Below are 23203 nucleotides of genomic sequence, written 5' to 3'. Positions count from 1 at the left end.
AGCAGCGTCCTGAGATGTTGAAACAGTTTATGTCCAGGGTCTTATGTCTTTATGTGATAGGTCTGTAGATACTTTTCTCAGCCTTCCTTCTGACCCACACAATATACAAGTCTTCTATAGAGGGCAGGCTGGTTGCAATTGTTTTTTCTGCAGTCCTAACTATCTGTTGGAATTCGTATCTGTCCTGTTTGATTGCTGTACCAAACCAGACAGTTATAGAAGTACAAATGACAGATTCAATAATTTCTCTGTAGAGCTGTATCGACAGCTCCTGGTACATGTGAACACTCTTTGTTGTGCCTTTTTAATGATGGTTCTAATATTAGATGTCAATTTCAAATCCTGGAAGACTATAGAACCTGAAGGATTCTACTGCTGATTCTGTGCAGTCAAATATAGTAAGAGGTGGCAGAATAGAAGGACTCTTCCTAAAATCCACTCTAGTCTCTACAGTTTTAAACATGTTCAGCTCCAGATGGTTCCAACCGCACCACAGGGCCAGTTTTTCAACTTTTAATCTGTATGCAGACTCATCACTGTCTCAAATGACCAATGACTGTTGTATAATCTGAAAACTTCAGTACTTTAAAAGAGGGATCCCCAGAGATGCAGTCATTGGTATAGATAGGTACTTGCAACACAATTAATCTTCCTAGGTCTGCTGGACTGAACAAAGCAGCTCTTCTTTTTCCATCTGCATTTCCTCTTTAATTCATCAGAGCATGATGAGACAAAGTTTGTGCATTGCAGAGTTTCTATATTGCCTGGAAGGAAAAGCATGTTTTGAAACCAGACTTGGAAAAAACAGACTCTGTTGACTGCCTTGCCCAGTCCAGCAGGTCAGATTTCAAATGGACACACCACATGGCCCAGCAAGAAAGACCTACACTACTTTCTTTTCCCTTCCTCCATATTCTGAGTTCTGGAGGTCTTCAGAAGGAAAGTAAGGGATTGTGAGGGGTGGAAGAGGGGGACAAAGCAGGCCCAGTGCCTTTGGGGACCCAGCAGGGCATGGATGGGGGGAAGAGATAGGGTGAATGACGAGGTGACTTCTGTAGAATTCATAACTTTGAAATAGGGTAGTATATGGCTCTTTGGTGGGCTGTTGTAACCTTGAACAGTAATTTATGAGTACCTCGAGGATCACTTGTACACAAATAATTTTAAATATCTCAAAATATAGCACAAGAAAAATATAGAAAGGCTTTGAAGAAATTAGGCTGATCACTTTAAAAGAGAAGTATACGTTTACCTTTCAAGATATACTTTTGCAGTTGGGATTAATTTATATCTTCAACAAATAGTCCACTAGTGTTTTATTAAAGTATTTCATTAAAATGTTATGACTTGAAAAAAGAGACTATATTTCTAATAATGTTCTTTTTCTTTTTTTAATAATCTCCCTATTGACTATTAGTAACAAGTTCAAAACCAAACAGAACTTGTATCTTGGAGCAATGGATACTATTTTGCAAGTACTCCTAGAACTAAAGGACAGCACAATGGCTCAGCAGTTAAGACATTGGGCCTGCTTTAGAGACCTGAACATCCGTGATGGAGGAACACATCTTCACCTAACTCCTGTCCACCTGGCTGTTCAAAAGCATGTAAGTGTGAGTAGATAAATAGGTACCAATTTGGGGGGTAGGAAACAGCACTCCACGACGTCATGTTGGCCACATGACTGCAGTAACATCTTCAGACATCGCTGGCTCATGGTCTCAAAATGGAGATGTATGCCACTCCCTATAGTCATCAATGATTATTGGAATTAAATTCACAGGGACTCCTTTGAGTTCCGTCCACAGAACTAAACAGAACAAACAATTCAAGTATACCTTAAATGATTTTAATATAATGTGCATGCTTGGTTTCCTTTTTTGAATTGTTAAAAATCACCTTTAATCTTGGATTGTATATGACATATTAACAAACATTTGTCCCCCCCCACACACACATTGTTTCATAGACAAGGAGATCCCTTTATATTGTCTTATATTTCAGAAGTTCTATAAATCACAGGTATAGATTATTTCTACAAACACCAGATATTATTGTAAACAATTTATTTAAAATTCTAATTTTTTTAATACTTTAAATCTTTATTTTGGTAAAATTCTGATTTTTTTTTTTGCAAACAACAAAGATCAGTTGCTGGTTACTATTGACTCTCATGAATTGAAAAATCTGGCCTAGAGCCTCCACAGACCCAGTGACGTCAATAAGTTAGGTCAGCTATGAATGGACAAGGAAATGGCATGCAGAAACCAATTTTTCTCATCTCTGGGAAGCAGTCAAAGGAACAGGTTATGTAAGATGAGAAAATGATGAGTCACAGATAGCAGACTGCATGCTCTAATCTACCAATATCAAGTTTAGAGAGAAAAACTGGTGCTGCTTAACTAATGATCAGATTACAACACCATAAAGAAGTATTATTAAGTATAAACATGCATTATATTGGAAGCACAGATGAGCATGTCTCGGGCTCCATTGTTTCATTTTTTGCTTTTCCTATTCTGTATAAATATTCTGCATAAATATTGCTTTTGCTATAGTCTCATTTTTAGAAAATATGAAAGATCCTGAAAAAACAAATGTGTATCTATTTGTAACTTTGTTTCTTTTTCAGTATGGGTCTCAGAGCTATCCTTTCTTGGCACGTGACAATATTCTAGTTTGGTTTTACTGATGAGTGATTATGAGAGTAATGAATCCTGAAATATTTGGAAATTCCTCACCAGTTTTATGGAAAATGCTCACCAGAGTATAATATTTACTCATGAAGAAATCTATCTTAAGACAACGATAAATAAATATAATAAGCATTTTCTATTCTATAAACATTCTCAGTTAGTTACATTGGGCACGCAGTGGTCAATTCGAATCAGGCAGGTTTATAATTTATTTTTCTGGAAATGATATCAACAGATGAAAGGGACTTGCATTCTGTATAAGCAGACAAGTGGCTAAATGTGTTGACAGTCACAGAGCTACTCAACATCACCATTCTACAAATTTACACTCCAATTATAGACTCAAATTATGATGAAATTGAACATCTTTTGCTTTCAAGTAAATGCCAAAAAGAAATCTTTGAACATTATGTGTGATTTCAGTTTAAAAACAGGCCAAGGAAAATTTGCTAGAATAGTAGGTAAGTTTGGGCTAGATGAATGGAATGAAGGTGTTGATTGCCTAGTACAATTTTGCCAGGAAAATCATCTCAGCATAATGAATATGTGGTTTATTCAACACAAGTGATGTTTACACACATGGACAACACCAAATGGACAACACTGAAATCAGATAGATTTTATTTTAGCCAACAATGCTGAAAAGGTTCATTTACATCTGTTAAGACACTTCCTGATTGTAGCTCAGACCATCAGCTCTTAGTGGCCAAATTGAACTAAATTGTGCAATGTGAAAAAAGGTACTAAAATTCAATGTGAACAACATCTCACCTATGTACACCATAGAAATTAAAAATAGGTTTGAACCACTGAATCTAGAATGAAAATATTGAAATAAACAGTGGCAAGAGATCCAAGGTAAATTGGAAATTGCTGGAAGGTACAGTATATGTCATGCTTTTTGGCATCTAAAGAGAACAAATGGGAATCTAGTGACACCATCAAAATAGCTGATCAGCATAGGATAGCCAGAATCAAAGGTAATAAGGACAAAGTTAAAAGGTTGTATGCAATTTCCAATGTGAAGCCAGTGACAGTAAGAGAAGCAATTGTCAACATCTGGAAGAAGCTAACAGCAAGGGCCATACTAAAGTCATGCTTGCTATAGTGAAAATGATGTAATCCAACTTTTCAGCATGGCAAGGAACTGTTTAACATTACAGCAGGAATGTACTAAGTAACCAGCAGAATATCAGAACAGGTGGAAATAAGCAATCTATAGCAATTTGACTTACCATCAAGATGAAATGATGACAGCATAATTAATAAAGAACCAAACATATTGAAAGAAGAAGTAGAATGGACCATGGAGAAATTGCCAAACCAGAAAGTCCCAGGTATTGATGGAATTCTTATGGAATTACTAAGAGTCAGTTGACATCATCACTGCCCTATGCAAGAAATATAGTCTATATATCAATAGCCTCAGAACTGGAAAAGATCTGTTTTCATCCCATTGGTAAAGAAAGGCAATGCCAGAACAATCAACAGATAGATGCTGAAATGTATAAATCCAGAAACATCACTAGAAGCCAAAATTACAAGACTACATCTGATTTCCTTTAGCTATATCACACATGCACATTCATTGGAGAAGTCAGTGACCTTAGGCATGCTTAGTGGAAGAAGGGACAAGCAAAGATCTCACTGACTTGATATCATCAGAACTGATACAAAAATGAACATCCAATAATTGAAAGATGCTGTGCTTGACAGGATTGCATAGAAATCACTTGCCTATAAAGTTGCCAAGAGTCAGACACAACTAAATGGTTGAAACCACCGTATTTTTCAGAGTATAAGATGCTCCGAAGTATAAGACACACCTGGCTTTTGGGGAGCAAAACAGAAAAAGATCTGCCTCTACCTCTTAACAATTTGCCTCCTTGCAACAAACAACACAGACAATATACACTGTTTGCAGTGTTACTGCTATGTACTGGGCTCTGAGGGAAAGCCCGGAGACCGATTGCTAAACAACTGCTTTTATTTTAAGACTAACAGTGAACCAAGAAACAATTTAACCTGACAGCTCTTATATAGCCTAGCTGTCAAACACTTAACCAATGGGAACCCTGGAATCTTCCCACAGACTGCAGTTGCATCTGGACCAATCAGCGCTTGCCAAATACATGATTGAAGTTCCTGGCCGTAGTCATGGCGACATAACACTCCTTCCCCCCGGATTGCACAGATGTAGTCCTTAAGGTAGGTGGGCTTCTGGCATGTCCTCTTCAAACGTCTTAGTTCTGGGTTGGCTGCCAGGCAAGGAGGCTGTGCTGACTCCACCCCTGCTGCTATTGGTGTTTGCTGGTTGAGGCCCTCCGGAAACTCTACCCTCGCTGGACTATGGGAAACAACAGGCATGTCATCCGACAAGAACGAGGTGGGTGTATCAGTGAGGTTGGTTTCAGAAGGATTGCAGTCTGGCCGGCAGGCAGCAGAGATAGGCAGGTTTGGAAGGGGCTCTCTGCTATGCACAGCGGGCTGAGCTAATAGATTGGGTTGCACATTGTGGTGCTGCAGCTGGTCCACATGGCAGCGCCACTGCCATCCATCTTGTAACTGGATCCTATAAGAACATGGGCCAGTTACTTGAACAATATATCCCTCAACCTATTTTGGGTCTGCTATAAAATATTGTGCAAATACCCTATCCCCTAGACTTAAAGTATGGGTATGGCCCAACAGCTCCCGAGGGTAATCCACATTATAGGTAGGATGCAACCGGTCCAGTAATGTGTGGAGACGGCGGTCCATTAAAAGTTCTGTGGGGCTTTACACTGAGATTGGGTAAGGTGTGGTGTGTTGGGTCAGTAAGTACTGATTAATTTTCTGCCCCCACTGTCCTGGTCCCATGTGCTGTAGAGCCTCCTTAGTGGTTCAGACAGCCGGTTCTGCCTGTCTGTTGCTAGAAGGGTGATAGAGGGTGACCAATGCATGTCTAATACCCAGACTGGACAGAAAGGCTTGGAAAATGGCAGATGTCAATTGCGGCTTGTTATTGGACACTATGGTGTCCGGTAATCCATGTGTGGCAAAAAGGTGCCGCAATTCATTTATGGTGGCCTCTGATGTGGTAGTGTGCATGGTAGATATTTCTACCCACTTCGAAAAAGCATCTACCACTATCAGAAAATTGTGTCTGTTTACTGGGCCAATAAAATCTAAATGCAGCTGGGCCCACGGCCCCTTAGGCAATTCCCATGTCCTAGTGGGGGGCTGATGGAGGACTGGGTCTGGATAACTGACAAGGTTGACATCCTGCCGCCCAGATAGCTATTTCTTCATCTAATTTGGGCCACCAGACATAGCTGCAGCCTAAAGCCTTCATCCTGATGATGCCAGGGTGCCCTTCATGGAGGTGGCGCAGAATGGGAGTACGAAGAGATAGGGGCACTACAACTCTCTGTCCCCATAATAGACAGCATTTAAGTTCTGACAGTTCTAGCAGCCTGCGACAATATGGTAGGAACTGCTCGGCAACTTCCCTAGGCCAGCCTCTTTTCACCCAGCCCAGGACCTGTGAGATAGTGGGGTCTTGTTTTGAATAGGCCACCACATCAGTGGATGATAGTGGCAAGTCTAGATGATCAATCAAAAGGACCATAGAAATGGGGGCCGGTCTTGAGTTTCTGTTGGCAAGGGACAGCGACTCAAGGCGTCCACATGTCCCATGTATTTTCCAGGGCAGAACTCTAAGCGGTAGCAATACGCCACTAAGAATTCTGTCCAATGAGTCATTTAGGGGATAGTATGGAGGGAGTTGGATGGCCCCCTGCTATTATTCCTAGTAGTGGCTTGTGATCCGTTTGGAGAATGAAGGGGCAGCCATATAGGTAATGATGGAATCTCTTGATTCTGGCTACTGCCGCCAACGCCTCCTTGTCCAATTGGCTGTAATTCCTTTCAGCTTTGGACAAGGAGCGGGAAAAGTAAGAGATGGGAGCTTTGCTGCCATCTGGGCAGCAATGGCTCAACACATTTCCCACATCATGGGGGGAAGCATCGGTGGCCAAGATGAGCAGTAGGGACTCGCAGTACTGCATAAGCACAGCGGAAGATGTTAAGAGAGATTTGACAACCATGAACACATGCGCTTCACGGCTGCCCCAACTCCAAACTGCGGAAGAGTCCAGTAGCCTATGCAAACATTCCGCAATGGAAGCCTTATGAGGTAAAAACATGGTGTAGAAGTTTAATATCCCCCAAAAGACTTCTCTATAATCAGCAGTATTGATATGCAAAGTAAGGAAGGCATATGGAGTCAGTTCAGAAGTTCACCCTTTCATTCTTTGTTTTCTTTTAATGCCCCATTTAAAGCCCATAATTTTGCTACTTGGGATTGTTAACCATAAATGTCCCTTTGTTTCTAAAATTCCTTGAATGGCATGGCTGGTATAGATAAAAGTAGCCTGTCCAAAAGTTAATTTATTAGCTTCTTCTATCAGAAGAGCTGTGGCAGCTAGAATCTTTAGGCAATGTGGCCAGCCTTTTGCCACAGAGTCCAGTTGTTTATATAGATAAGCCACAGGTTGTTGCCAACTTCCCTTTTCTTATCAGAGCCTGAGATAATTCTGACTTCAGGGCTTTTTACACTAGTTTCTGCTTTAAACCCCAAACAAAGGGGTTTTTTTTCACCCCCTTCGTAGATGTGTAAGGAGGTTTGGCTAGAAGAGCGAAATTTGAAATCCTCATCCTAGTCATTGGTTCTGCAATTTGGCACACAGCTTCTTTTCACTCATTTCCTATTGCTTTCTAACCTCGACTTATGGTGTACCTTAAATATTTACTTGGGGCTTTCCCAGGTGAGCTTTTTGCCTTGGGGCACCATGTCCCTTGCCTATTAACAAATGGATTAATTGATTGGGGTTTTTATTTTTTCAACAAATCTCCTTCATTTTTCTGGTTACTGAGATATTAATAGAAACATATTGGAGTAGCACAATCCTTCACCAAAAAGGTAGGTGAATTATATTTTATTTTTTCAAATCCTTGGCAAGCAAACTGCCTCTTGTCACCTGTTACTAGGTTTTCCCAAAAGTAAACAGTTTTTGGCTGTCCCTATGTATTTGAGGTGGTAGGCAGGCAGGCATGGCTAGAGGCTTTACTTGTATAATTATTGGTACATGATGAGATGCATAGCCTAGTGGATTAAATTCTTGAACCACCATTACTCACCATATCTCATCTGGGGACGGCCCTCATCATTAGGGCCATTTTTTCTTCCTCAAAGGACAGTGAAACTCGCATTTTGCATAGGATCACACCTCAAAAGAGGAACTAGGCATTCAGGCATGTCTTGGGACATTTTTGTAATCAGTGGCCTTTTTTCTTTTCTTTTCACCAAATACATTGACCTCTGCTTTGGAATTATTTGACAACACAACTATCAGCAATTCAGCTTTACGTTGCATCCTGTCCGCTTTCTTTCTTTCTTTCTTTCTTTCTTTCTTTCTTTCTTTCTTTCTTTCTTTCTTTCTTTCTTTCTTTCTTTCTTTCTTTCTTTCCAAAGACCTTTCATGCAATTTCCATTTATTCAAGCCACACAGACCTTCGTGGCTTTCTTTTCTTGCTAACTGGAAGGCTGTTTCTCTGACTGGGCATGGATTCTATCTATTTGGCCCCTCCTCTACAATTCTTCCAGCAAGTCCCCTAGCGTCGCACTCTTTCTGTCTTTCTTCTCTGAAATTTGAGCCCAATTAACATCCGTTTTGTATGCTATTCTGCAAGTTCAGAGATGCCTTTCCTGCCCCCCTTTTTGTCTTCTGTTTTTTATTTATTTATTTATTTATTTATTTATTTATTTACTTACTTACCGTATTTTCACCCATATAACCCGCCCACGCAAATAACCCGCCCACGCGAATAACCCGCAGGTTTTCAGGATCGTGTAAAATATTTTCCGTATACCCCGCCCACGCATATAACCCGCGACGAGTACGGGAGAAGGAAACAGCTGAGATGGGGGGGGGGAAGAAACGGCAGGAAGGGAAGGGGAGGAGGCGGGGGCGCGGCTGTGGCTCCGTTTTCACACACACACACACCCCTCCCTTCTTCTGCTTTGCTCTGTGAAAGGGCTTCACTGCCGAAGCATTTTGGTTTAAAAAAAAAACACAGCTGAGATCGGGGGGGGGGCGCGCTAAAGAAACGGAGGAGGAAGCCTGCTTTTCTCCCTTTTCCTGCTTGGGTTTCGGGACGCCTTCGTGAAAACCCCACCCCTGGCTCTGGGCGAAGCGACCAGGAAGAAGCAGGAGGTGGGAGGAAGCCCGGATTCTGCAGCCCCTCGCCTTCTCTGGGCTTGGAAGTCCGGCAGGAAGGGAAGGGGAGCAGGCGGCGGTGCGGCTTCTTCTTCTGCTTTGCTCTGTGAAAGGGCTTCACTGCCGAAGCATTTTGGTTTAAAAAAAAAACACAGCTGAGATCGGGGGGGGGGGGCGCTAAAGAAACGGAGGAGGAAGCCTGCTCACGCGGGGGGGGGAGTTGGAGGAACGCAGAAGGGAAACAGCTGAGATCGGTGGGGGCTAAAGAAACGGAGGAGGAAGCCTGCTTTTCTCCCTTTTCCTGCTTGGGTTTCGGGACGCCTTCGTGAAAACCCCACCCCTGGCTCTGGGCGAAGCGACCAGGAAGAAGCAGGAGGTGGGAGGAAGCCCGGATTCTGCAGCCCCTCGCCTTCTCTGGGCTTGGAAGTCCGGCAGGAAGGGAAGGGGAGCAGGCGGCGGTGCGGCTTCTTCTTCTGCTTTGCTCTGTGAAAGGGCTTCACTGCCGAAGCATTTTGGTTTAAAAAAAAAACACAGCTGAGATCGGGGGGGGGGGCGCTAAAGAAATGGAGGAGGAAGCCTGCTCACGCGGGGGGGGGGAGTTGGAGGAACGCAGAAGGGAAACAGCTGAGATCGGTGGGGGCTAAAGAAACGGAGGAGGAAGCCTGCTTTTCTCCCTTTTCCTGCTTGGGTTTCGGGACGCCTTCGTGAAAACCCCACCCCTGGCTCTGGGCGAAGCGACCAGGAAGAAGCAGGAGGTGGGAGGAAGCCCGGATTCTGCAGCCCCTCGCCTTCTCTGGGCTTGGAAGTCCGGCAGGAAGGGAAGGGGAGCAGGCGGCGGTGCGGCTTCTTCTTCTGCTTTGCTCTGTGAAAGGGCTTCACTGCCGAAGCATTTTGGTTTAAAAAAAAAACACAGCTGAGATCGGGGGGGGGGGGGGCGCTAAAGAAACGGAGGAGGAAGCCTGCTCACGCGGGGGGGGGGAGTTGGAGGAACGCAGAAGGGAAACAGCTGAGATCGGTGGGGGCTAAAGAAACGGAGGAGGAAGCCTGCTTTTCTCCCTTTTCCTGCTTGGGTTTCGGGACGCCTTCGTGAAAACCTTCCCGATTCCCCCATCTCCTCGCCCGTAGAACTGAAACGAGAGCTGCCCAAATATCTCCCGGCCCTTCAGGGCTGCCGTAGCGTGGAAGAATATACCGCACTCCTTCACTTCAGAGCGGGGCTAGGAGAGCTTTTCCTCCCACGGAATTCAATAAAATAAAATAAGGTAGATGGAAGGGAGGGAGGAAGGGTCCCTCCCTCTTACTTTCTGCCCATTGAGATGAACCAGAGTCCTTCTCCCCGTAAAATCCCCCATTTCTCCCACGATCCTTGCAGGCAAAGCGTTGAATTCCCTGGCAAAGAACAAATGGCAGGAAGGGAGAATCCGGCTCCTTTATCGTAGGGAGAAGAAAAACCAACCAACCCCCCCAACTTCTCCCTTCGTTTTCATTCCTTGCCCTTTCCAATTGTCAAGCTTTTTGCCTCATTCTTCCTACTTCCCACGGAGAAGTAGGAAGAATGACTTGACTTCCACAGGACTTCTTCTCGTTCAAACACACACAAACACACAAGCACGCGCGCACACACACACACAAAACACAGAGGCGGGGACGCGGGTCGAGTGCCTCAAGATATCCCCACCTAGCAGCCTTTTCAGGGGAGGGAGTGGGGGGGATCGGGACTTCTACGTATCTCTAATTAGGCTGGCTTTGAAGACCTATTCAGCCCGTCTGAAAGGCTCTGAAGATAACCGGGGTAGAGGAAGAATGAGGCAAAAAGCTTGACAATTGGAAAGGGCAAGGAATGAAAACGAAGGGAGAAGTTGGGGGGTTGGTTGGTTTTTCTTCTCCCTACGATAAAGGAGCCGGATTCTCCCTTCCTGCCATTTGTTCTTTGCCAGGGAATTCAACGCTTTGCCTGCAAGGATCGTGGGAGAAATGGGGGATTTTACGGGGAGAAGGACTCTGGTTCATCTCAATGGGCAGAAAGTAAGAGGGAGGGACCCTTCCTCCCTCCCTTCCATCTACCTTATTTTATTTTATTGAATTCCGTGGGAGGAAAAGCTCTCCTAGCCCCGCTCTGAAGTGAAGGAGTGCGGTATATTCTTCCACGCTACGGCAGCCCTGAAGGGCCGGGAGATATTTGGGCAGCTCTCGTTTCAGTTCTACGGGCGAGGAGATGGGGGAATCGGGAAGATATTCCCCTTCCTCCAACTCCCCCCCCCCGCTTGAGCAGGCTCACGAGAGGGAGAAATCCGTTTCTGGCTTCTTTTTTTGCTCCCTTCTGGCAGGCGAGAGAGCATCTACCGTTCCTCACGGGAGGCACTTCGAGCCCCGCCGTATCTGAGAGGCTCTTAGTCGCCGAGCGGAGAAAGCACCAGATCCCCCCCCCTTCACGAGAGGGAGAAAATATCCGTTTCTGGCTTCTTTTTTCGCTCCCTCCCTCCAGTTTTTCGCAAGTTGTCCCAAGAGAGGACGAGCTGCCGCTTCCTCGCTCTGAAGGGAGGGAAGGAAGGACGCGGGATTGGGTTGGCCCTGTTAACTGGAGAGAGAAAGGGCCGCTCCTCCTGCCGCACGTGTCGTGTCCCAATCTCCTTTTGGGGGGGGGGGGCAAAGCAGGGCAGTTTCTCGCCGTTCTGCGAAGCTGGGAAAGGATGCGGGAGTTTCCTTCTTCTTCCTGCCCCCCTCCGTCTCCCCGCTGCCACCTTTCAGTCTCCCCAGCCTCGTCCGGGAGAAGCGGCTTGGTGGCGTCTTCCTTTCGTACCCCGGTGCGCCTCCCTCGCCACCGCAAGTCGCCTTTTGCCCCCCCCACCCAAATAATAATACTAAATAAGCAGGTGCGCCGCTTGGGCTGGCTTGGCTTCTCGGTTAGATAAGACCAGCCGGTGCCCCCCCTTTTTTTTGCCGGTTTATTTCGTCGTCATCCGCCAACCCCAGAAATCCGTGCAGTTCGAAAGCTGAGCGAGGCGAACGACCCCGGCGAGGGTAGCAGTAGCGTCTGAAGAAGAAGCCTCCCCTTCGCAAAGGCTCTTCGGCTTCAGGCAGCCAGCGGCTTCACGAGAGGGAGAAATCCGTTGTTATTTTTTTGCTCCCTTCTGGCGAAGAGCCTCTCAGATACGGCGGTGCCTCCCGTGAGGAACGGTAGATGCTCTCTCGCCTGCCAGAAGGGAGCAAAAAAATAACAACGGATTTCTCCCTCTCGTGAAGCCGCTGGCTGCCTGAAGCCGAAGAGCCTTTGCGAAGGGGAGGCTTCTTCTTCAGACGCTGAGAGAGCATCTACCGTTCCTCACGGGAGGCACCGCCGTATCTGAGAGGCTCTTCGCCAGAAGGGAGCAAAAAAATAACAACGGATTTCTCCCTCTCGTGAAGGGGGGAGGAATCTGGTGCTTTCTCTGCTCCTTTGTTATTTTTTTGCTCCCTTCTGGCAGGCGAGAGGCTCTTAGTCGCCGAGCGGAGAAAGCACCAGATTCCTTCCCCCTTCACGAGAGGGAGAAATCCGTTGTTATTTTTTTGCTCCCTTCTGGCAGGCGAGAGAGCATCTACCGTTCCTCACGGGAGGCACCGCCGTATCTGAGAGGCTCTTCGCCAGAAGGGAGCAAAAAAATAACAACGGATTTCTCCCTCTCGTGAAGCCGCTGGCTGCCTGAAGCCGAAGAGCCTTTGCGAAGGGGAGGCTTCTTCTTCAGACGCTACTGCTACCCTCGCCGGGGTCGTTCGCCTCGCTCAGCTTTCGAACTGCACGGATTTCTGGGGTTGGCGGATGACGACGAAATAAACCGGCAAAAAAAAGGGGGGGCACCGGCTGGTCTTATCTAACCGAGAAGCCAAGCCAGCCCAAGCGGCGCACCTGCTTATTTAGTATTATTATTTGGGTGGGGGGGGCAAAAGGCGACTTGCGGTGGCGAGGGAGGCGCACCGGGGTACGAAAGGAAGACGCCACCAAGCCGCTTCTCCCGGACGAGGCTGGGGAGACTGAAAGGTGGCAGCGGGGAGACGGAGGGGGGCAGGAAGAAGAAGGAAACTCCCGCATCCTTTCCCAGCTTCGCAGAACGGCGAGAAACTGCCCTGCTTTGCCCCCCCCAAAAGGAGATTCCCTGGTTGCGTGGCGTTTGTGGCAGCCGAGAGCGCGGAGGACGCCGCTCCTCCTGCCGCACGTGTCGTGTGTGTGTGTGTGTGTGTGTCGTCTCCCAGATAAAATGCACCACTTGGGTTGGCCCTGTTAACTGGAGAGAGAAAGGGACGATGTTTTTTTTTGTAAACCAAAATGCTTCAGCAGTGAAGCCCTTTCACAGAGCAAAGCAGAAGAAGGGAGGGGTGTGTGTGTGTGTGTGAAAATGGAGCCACGGCCGCGCCGCCGCCTGCTCCCCTTCCCTTCCTGCCAGACTTCCAAGCCCAGAGAAGGCGAGGGGCTGCAGAATCCGGGCTTCCTCCCACCTCCTGCTTCTTCCTGGTCGCTTCGCCCATAGCCAGGGGTGGGGTTTTCACGAAGGCGTCCCGAAACCCAAGCAGGAAAAGGGAGAAAAGGAGCCCGAGCCGGAAAGCACCAGATCCTCCCCCCTTCACGAGAGGGAGAAAATATCCGTTTCTCGCTTCTTTTTTCGCTCCCTCCCTCCCTTCCGTGCCTGCCACAGTTGTTCGCAAGTTCACGCATCGTTTTAATGTCGGCGGAAGGCTGTCCCAAGAGAGGACGAGCTGTGGCTTAGGTGAAACGGTTAAACTTCTGGTACCTCTACGCGAGCCCATCTCCTGCCCAGAGTTTGTTCACGCTTCCCTTCTCTTTATAGGAAGAGTACGGTACATTGAAGGGAGGGAAGGAAGGAAGGACGCGGGAGAATCGGGATCGTTTGTAGGTGAAGCGTCGGATGCGGCTTTAACGAGGCGGGGGTCCCTTTTGCTCCGAGCGTTCCCCTCCGAGGAAGGGAAGGGGAGGCGGCAAAATAAATAAAGGCAAAACATGCCCTCAATTTACAGCAAGCCCGTGCAGCCCAGCAGCTTTAAGTTTGCCCACAAAGGATTCTTTTTATGTTTCAAAAACATTTTAACCTTTCTCTCCTCTCCCACACGACGACTAAGAGCCTCTCAGATACGGTGGGGCTCGAAGTGCCTCCCGTGAGGAACGGTAGACGCTCTCTCCTCCCCAGCCCCCCAGCTGCACACTTTCCCAGAGTCCCGGGCCCTTGAGGGCGGGGGTGGGGTGAACCAAAGAGGAAAAAGTGTGGGGGGGTTGAGGAAGCACCGGGGGCTCCGAGGGCGGAAAAAGGGGTTTCCCCGGAGCTTTCAACGGCCTTTAGAGAACTAACCTCGCCAGCCAGTACGGTAGGTCGTTTGGAGCTCTCAAGGCCGCCTCACACGGCCACTGCTTGCCCTTTTTCTGTCAGCGTCTCACACCCCCCCCAAAAGGAGATTCCCTCGTTGCGTGGCGTCTCCCAGATAAAATGCACCACTTGGGTTGGCCCTGTTAACTGGAGAGAGAAAGGGACGGTGTTTTTTTTTTTTAAACCAAAATGCTTCGGCAGTGAAGCCCTTTCACAGAGCAAAGCAGAAGAAGGGAGGTGTGTGTGTGTGTGTGTGTGAAAACGGAGCCACAGCCGCGCCGCCGCCTCCTCCCCTTCCCTTCCTGCTTCCAAGCCCAGAGAAGGCGAGGGGCTGCAGAATCTGGGCTTCCTCTCACCTCCTGCTTCTTCCTGGTCACTTCGCCCATAGCCAGGGGTGGGGTTTTCACGAAGGCGTCCTGAAACCCAAGCAGGAAAAGGGAGAAAAGGAGCCCGAGCCGCCGAGCCAGCCCACTGCCGCAAGGAAAGTGGTGGTCCCAAGCTCTCCCTTTACCGGTAGTTAATCTGTGTAAAATATTTTGCGTATACCCCGCCCACTTTTATACCCCGCAGGGGGGCGCTGTGCATGTAAAAAACGCATATAACCCGCGGGTTATATGGGTGAAAATACGGTACTTACTTACTTACTTACTTACTTACTTACTTACTTACTTACTTACTTACTTACCCTAATGTCATCTGCAGAGTGACCAATGAAGATCATATTGATCATTTTCTTACTTTCTTCAAGCTCAGGATCTAATGTGGTATTTTGCCTAAAGGTTTGATAAATGCATTCTAGGATTTCCCCTGGATTTTCATCCTGTTTCTGTTGAATTTAATAGACCTTCTCTAAATTCTTAACTTTTGTTGAATCCTAACAAAACTAAGGTCAATAGTTTTTCAGCTGAATGGACTGGGCTCCCAGTCTGGTTCCTTTAGTAACCATGTCCAGTCTGGATTTTTTCCCCATGATCCTTCTGCAAAGGCTTATTCATGGTTATCTTCACCAGCCTTTTTTTCTCTGGGGTTAATAAAATTTCCATCAGAATTTGTATGTCAGCTCAAGCAGACTGGTGAGTTCAGAAAAATGGATGCAAAAAGGACATGCATCTCATCTGGATTTTCTCTATAAGTAGGAATTTGATTTTTCCAATTATATAAATTAGCCATTGAAAATGGAGCATATCCACACCTTATGTAGCTCCCCCTCAGCTTCTGGCAATAAAATTTTCCTTAGGGGCAATTTGAGTTTTTGTCTCGACTGCTCTCTTGGACCAGGTTTGTGGTCCACTTGATCTGTTCCTTTTGTAACCTTTTTGGTTTCCTTCCTCCTGGCCCCACCTAATGGGACCGTTTGTTCATTCTAACCAATATTTGATTCCACTTTTTGTCTCCCTGGGTCTCCTACCCCTTCAGTGTCAACCGCTTCATGTTAAGGCTACACAGGTGGAGGGCACTGATGTCAGAGATACACTCTCTCTTTCTCTTTTTAAACACTTAAACACATCAAAAAAGACAAACATGCAAGCTAAAACAGCCCAGGAACTAAATGTTTTGTTGAGACTCTCTTCCCCCCCCTTTTTTTCTTATTTCTTATCTGTCTCTTTTGTGGATTCATACGGTGGTTTGACCAAGAGGGCAAAATTCATTATCCATATTCTACAATACTCTGCTACAACCAAAAAAACCCCTCATAATTGTCTCCTTTTAGTTGGTTTTGTCATTAAATCAAATCATTAATTTTTTTCAATACCATTACTCTGTGGGGAATAGACAGCATGAAGTTTCCACTTAATTCTAAAAACCTAGGAAACAGTTTGTGTCACCTGATTTTTAATAGTCCAAATTCTTGATCTCCCAGCCCGCGCTGGTATATTTTTAAAGATCGAGATGTATGGAGACTTTCATTAACACATCATTTGCATCTGGGTGGGGCTCTTGATTCATCTCATGGTGGCCAGAATCTGAGCCCTACAGAAAGCCACCCCAAATCTTGGCACAATGTCTTTCAGTACACACAAAACCAAGAGATCTCTAAGTCCCAATTTCTGGGAATATTGTGGGGAAATCTATTTGCCACACAGCACCTGGGAGCCCTGTAGAAGGACTTCCAAAGGAAGTTTCCATCCTGTCTTTGGGTTGGTTTCTTTTCCCACAACTGAGACAGGTTGTAGCAACCTGATTAACAACAGCATATGTGCCTCTAACTACCGATCCCTGCAAACAATCTCCTTGAGGCTTGTGCAATGGGGGTGAGGATAATTTCTCTGCCAGAGACTTTACTAAAACTTTTCTGAAGGTTTTTTCAACATGTATTGGAGGGGAGTTTGAGGAAAGCTCCCCACCCTCCCATGTTCTATTTCTAACATACTTTCTGCTGACCTGCGGCCCTGGAGCTCATGGTCACCAAACAGGAACTGCAGCAGATTAACCTCCCACACAAACCTAGAGCCTCATTAGGATATGCTGGTTCCATTTGGAAGGGACACTATCCCGGGCCCAGGGGAGTGATCGGGCCCCCTCTTCCACTCCTAACTGAGTGGGTCTACAATTCTTTTGATACTTGCCTGCAGATGTCTTCTTTCTCACCCGGCATAATTTTTATTAACTTGTCCTGTCCCTGGTCAGATTCTTGGATCAGTGGTGTCTTCCGGATGCCCAAGAGAGGTCATCAGCCTTCTTCCAGAGAAAGGTCTCTGTGGCGCCTGAAGATGAGCGAGATGGCCTTGATGGGGCACCAGTCGGTCCGTTCCGTCCTCAGCAAAATATCGCTCTAAGTCCTGCCGCGGTCGCCAGAATATGTTGCAGAAAATGACAGGCTTTAGACTTCTCAGGATACAGGAAAAGTTTATTTGGCAGCCAGGTTCAGAAAGCTAGGCCATGGCTAGCATTGCAAGTTCTGAACAACCTTCATTATCAAAGCACACATTCTTATACATTCTCAAAAGCATTGCAACATGGAAATACTTAACACATTTCTTAGTGGTTACCTTGAGGAGAAAGCCTCATAAGGAGATGGGGTCTTACTTCTCCTTTTGTTTATGGAGTACGTGTCATTAACGAACTTTAATTGAACCTTGGACTTTTGACATAGGCTTTTGACATAGGCTTTTGACATAGGCTTTTGACATAGGGACATCTCGTGGTTAGGCTTCCTGTTCTTTTGCAAGCTGCAACTCTGCCTATGTGGCTTTAATATAGAAGTAAAGGGGCTCTAAGAGGCTGTCCAGCCTGACCCAGTAGGTTTCACACTTAATGTCCAAATCTCACTTTACATCCTGCTTTAGTATTTTATAGGTGTGAAAGTAAGTTTGAGCAATAAGGTTTGTTAAAAGTTGTATTGAAAAAAAAATTAAAGTATTGCTTAAACATTCTTTCCCACATAGGAAAACCCTCTAGCATCACACTGTCTTTTTCTGATTTTTCCTTTATGAAAAGTCATGCAAATTATTTTTGGTGTATCTTAAATTATGTTTATAATCCCACACTAGCAAGATTAGACTCTAAGGATAAAGCACATTAGAGCAAAATTTAGCGATCTACATGTTGCATATTTGAAAAGAATTCTGGCAGCAAATGAACAGCAATTCTGATAATGTCTGTGGGAAAATGGCAAATAGGAAATTAGATTTGGCAAGAACAGGCGAGACTTTGTGTACTTCCCTTAAAGCCCAAAGAAAAAACTATGTACAAAACAATATTTTATATATTATGGGAGTTGTGGGGTAGGAGGCTGTTTTCTTCAAATCTGAAGCAAAGTTTGAGGAATGAATTAATTGGATTTGGACTTGCTTTTCCATAAAGGTTCCTGTGCCTACTGCTTCACATAGGACGGAAGTGACATTATAAGAATAGAAGCGGTTTATGACTTTCCTTCCTACGCACCAATATAACTGCCTCTTTTTTTTTGCCACCACCTCTCTACATCTACATTGAGCTCCCAGTAGCTTTCTCTAGTTGCTTGGCTGGCAAGCATAGCTCATTCACAGATGTCTCTCAGCAGCTATAAAGTAGGACTATGTGGGGTGCCATGTAATATATTTCTAGAAAAAACTATATGCATACTTTGTAAATTCTGTGGATATGGGATGTTATTTTGGAAAGATTTGATTTTAGCACTGCACAAAATATATATTTTTAACATTTTAATGATAGAACATCTGCAATTATTCATAATCTGCAAGCAGATTTAAAATAAGGATTTAAGATTGGCACAAATAAGGTTTTAAGATTGTTTTTTGGTGTTTTTTGGGGGTGGGAAAATGAGTTCTATGGATAAAACTTTTCTAAGTCGTCCCCCCCACCGCCGCCCCCTTCTGTTCAATCATATCAGATGACAAAGCCTGGACAAGTTCCTGGAGTTTACTTGGCAGATTTTTTTCAAAAATGATTTGCCATTATGCCCTTCCTAGGGCTGAGACTGGTCTAAGGTTACATAGCTCGCTTTGTGCCTAAGGCAATCTTTCAGTTTCTAGCCTGGTGCCTTAACCACTACAGAAAACTAGCTCCCAATATAACTTTAAATCATACTATGTTTTTCATCCCAATATGCAGAAAAATATATTTGGTTCCCAATTTAATTTGAGTTTATCTATTTTAATCAATTGCTAGAGGCCACTAGAAATACTGTCTTGCATTCTAGTCCCACTAAGTGGTCATAGGACATACTGGTTGATTGATGTTGTATCTTTATTCCTGTGAAACCAATACTTCAGAAACAGGGTCTTCAAAAATTCTCTTTCTGCCTTTATATTTTCTTCCTTTACAAAATGTATCTATAGGATCTTATGCACAGATCAATTTTAGGCTCAATTACAGTTGTAAATTGAGGACTACCTGTATTCAGCTTCAACTCCAAAGACAGCTCTTCCCATATGTAAAGTGAAATATAATAAAGAGCTACCATATTTTTTGTTGTTTTATTTTATATTATATTTTAATATTATTAATCAGGAGACAAAGTTGTGACTTTTTTTTTACTCTTTGCACCCTGGATACGAGGAATATTCATTTGAGTAAATGGAAGCAATGGAGGCACTATTTTGCTTAAACAGCAAAATGTGTTGTATGATCTGTTGCGGTCTGCCAGCGGCCTGTGGAGCTCACAGAAGAGTCGAACAGCGAGGAGGCTGGAGAGGAATATGGCCAGTCCTGGAGTCTGGGGAAGGCTCAGACAAGGGCTCTGCATCAGAGGCAGAGAGGGAGCCAGGGCCATCTGGGAGTTATGTGCTGCGTCCAGAGCCTCCAGGGTCAGACAGCAGCGAGGCAGAGGAACAGGCTTCTCCTGTTCCCAGTGCGCACATGCACAGAGTTGCCAGAAGACAAGAACAGTTAAAACAGAAGGGAGTAAGGTTTGGAGGTGATTGGCCCTGCCATAGGACATAAAAAAGGAACAAAGGCACATGAGCTGGAAGCAACTTTCATGCTGATCAGTTTACCTTCTGAAAATACATTTGGACTTTTTGGTCCATGTCGCCTTGCCAAGCTAATTGCCAATTAAGTCTTTGGCAGTGTTTTCAAAGAAGATAAAGGTGGGTGCTTATCAGCCTTAACCTGAATGACTTTGGCAGCCTGCTGTAGAACTCTTTACTTCTATTTGGAACTGATTACGGGCTGTGAATGAATATAATTCATAGCTTTTGAAATAAAAATAGGGTTTTTGGACTGAATCATGTGCATTTTACTGTATCATGAAGCCTAGATCAGAACACTATCCTTGTTCAGCTCATCCACCTCTAATAACATATTTCTATCCTGCACAAGGACATACACATAGTCACTCCAATACCTTGCCTAAATTAAACAAGACTGGCATCTAAATCTTCCCGATGACATGGTAAATTTATGACACTACAAGAGATTTGTCATCACAGCTGGTGCTGAACATTTTGCTATCTTTTGCAATGAAGGAAGTAATGCCTTCCCCCACATCCCATGGAAATGGATCCAGCTGTACCTTGCTTCAACACTGCAACTGTAATGAACTAGCAGAGACTCAGCCATTTCCTTCAACACTTTATTGCTCTGCTCCTGGTTCTACTGATGAAATAGCGATTTCACTCTGCCAAACAGTTGGCTTTATTCTGATTGTTCTTGGCATGGAACTCTGTTCTTATTTTGGAAGATTTATGTGACAATCCGTAATGTGTAGCAAGCCTGGAATCATAAAAGTTTTCCTCCTAGACAATCGCTCTGGTTAAAGGTTGACCTTAAGAATTCAGTATGAGGGTTGTCAAAGAACCAGCCTCTTGTGAATTGTGAAATAAGACTTTACCCTCCCTATCAAAGAACATTTTTTTCTTTCATGAGGCATATTGTCTTGAGCGAAAAGAGAAAAGGCAAACTGACAAGCTCTTCTCTGCAGACCACTTCTTCACTTTGACTGTGCTACTTATTACAGCTGCACAGCAGGGACTTGGCTACTGTAAGAAGCTTGACCTCACGCTTGACAAACCTGCTTTGAATAATGTTAGAGAAATGTGACACAGTGGCATTATCATTCATCCTGTGCTAGGAGGACGCCTTAGGCTGATGTTTGAATTGTACCATATGCTTTTAAGTCATCTGCATTAGTCAGAGCCATACTCCACATTTCCCCACTACCTTCTTCCTTCAATACGAATTTCTTTTAACTTGGTTTCCTTTATAGGACAGAAGAAATATTCTAATATATCTCTGCAAAATGTTGATGTGCAGATTTTGGTAGTGAGGAAGTATTTCTGTAATTAAAGTAATATGTAATTCAAATTTCATGTACCAGGCGACATCTATTGCCTTTTATGCAAAAAAGGCAAAACTTTATCACTTAGAAGAATACTTGCTGAGGCCAAAGGATGGATCTATATGTCATTTCCTCTCCTGTAAATCCAATTATGTACTTGATGAGAACAACATTTTAAGTGGGAGCTGCTTCCTTTGAGGTGATTGTGATAATCAGGCATGGAACATAGAGCTCTTGGGAAGCCTCAAACCAAATGTAACATTTAGTTAATGTTAAATTAATTATGGCTTGGAGCCACTAATAATATTTAAACCATGTGTTGTGAATTTAAAAAGTTTTTAGCATGGCTTTTGACTTTTAATTGGTGTTCATAGATGTGTGCTACTAGTCTTCTGCCTATTTTATATGGTGACTCTTACAGTCCTTATACTATCATCTATATTGTAGATGACTCCTGTTTTTTCTTCTTGGGCAACTGGGTTTTTGGTTTAAGGTAGAATCCACATGAACACACTCTACCCACTGAGTTTCCACTGGAGCTAATCTACCAAGGCAATAATAACAATCTCTACTCATAACCAGGTCTGAAATCATGGGCAATAATTGTAATAGATAAGTGTCTCACTCAAATCTCCTTGGAGCTTAGACATCATTCCACATTATAGTACATTACAATAAATAAATAAATAAATAAAAATAAATAAATACTGTTATCAGTATGTAGTCATTTATAGCTTTGATATTACACATTATGTACTTGAAATTGACTGGGTAATTACCATTTATATAACATTTTGTACAAAATTTCCCATAAATTTTAACTTGGATTGAACTTTACTGATTTTTCAAGACACAAGAAGTTATGTGACAAAATGTTCCAAAGTACACTAAATTATTTAGATTACATAATAAATCAGTAATGAAATTTGGTTTACATTCTGCTCCTAATAATATTTATGCCATTTTTATTTCTGAAGACCCCATATACAGTTTATGTATTCTCATGTTCATATCTACCCATATAATTCTAGTTACAGGCTCAGAAAGCAAATTTTGCAGCACAAATTCTGAATAGTAATTCTGTTAGTTGGTTTCATTACATAAGAAGCATAAACACAATGCATATAACAAGTAAGGGATAGAGTATTTGAAGAAGTAAGGCAAGAAATGTTTGGAAAAAAGAATAGTTTTATGCGACTAGATTTGGGTTTCATAATGCACACTGGAAGTATTCTGAAGGCTGGCGATGTTCATGGAAAAGTCCATGAAAAAGTTCCCCACGCACATATGTGCTAGTCGTTCCTAACTCTAGGGGGCAGTGCTCAACCCTGTTTCAAAGCCAAAATGCCAGATGTCCAAAGATTATGTGGCCGGCATGACTAAACACCGAAGACACACAGAACACCATTTCCTTCCCAACAAAGGTGGTTCCTATTTTTTCTACTTGCATTTTCACATGTTTTCAAACTGCTAGGTTGGCAGAAGCTGGGACATGTAACAGAAGCTGACTCCATTATGCGGCGTTAGGGATTCGAAACGCTGACCTGCCAATCTTTCTGATTGACAAGCTCAGCATCGTAGCCACTGAGCCACTATATAAAGTCGTGCTAGAACAGCCCAAGTCATATGTCTGTGAATCCCTTGCAGGGGTAGAAGTGAAGCAGTATCAAACTGAAGGCAGTTGTTCAGGTGAAGATGACTGGCTGGCCCAAGGTACTAAGAACAACACAAGGAGTTACTTCAGAGTAAGTTTTTTTTAAAATTCTATTGTAAGAAATCTTGCCTGACTAAAGCATTTATCTGCACAACCATAGACCTTGTGAAGATTCCAAACTATGTTGTCTGTTTACTACTTGTGAGAGAGCCTCTCCCCTGCAATTCTGGACAACATTCCACCATAGTCTTCTACACAGAAGATGGTATACTGCATTAGAATGACTACCACCACTCTATCTTTTGCTACTCTCTAGACAATAATCTTACTAGAGACTTTTATGAACTATGTTTAGCTTCATGTTAACTCCAATGCATTGGATAGAGATAGTCCATTTAAACCCACAATTCCTCATATTGGGATTAGTAAAGTTTAGTCCCCATCTTGACAGGAAATGCCTAGAAGTGGTTCAAATGTTTGAGTTAATGATATTGGAAGGCAGGAAGGAATCACACAAAAAG

General features: G+C 44.2%; 1 long non-coding RNA gene across 1 annotated transcript; it reads left to right on the top strand.

Annotated features, from left to right (window-relative positions):
- The first annotated feature begins 752 nt into the window (after positions 1-752).
- On the top strand, positions 753-3075 carry LOC148043656 (uncharacterized). Its single transcript, XR_015697963.1, has 3 exons — positions 753-943; positions 1418-1613; positions 2633-3075. It is a non-coding gene; the product is annotated as an uncharacterized LOC148043656 (long non-coding RNA).
- Positions 3076-23203: the final 20128 nt, after the last annotated feature.

The sequence above is a fragment of the Thamnophis sirtalis genome, unplaced genomic scaffold, assembly GCF_051295495.1.
Source record: "Thamnophis sirtalis isolate CommonGarterSnake01/CBP01778 unplaced genomic scaffold, rThaSir2_p1.2 scaffold_11, whole genome shotgun sequence".
In the NCBI taxonomy this organism is placed as follows: Eukaryota; Metazoa; Chordata; class Lepidosauria; order Squamata; family Natricidae; genus Thamnophis; species Thamnophis sirtalis.
This window is presented reverse-complemented; position numbering and strand designations above follow the sequence as displayed.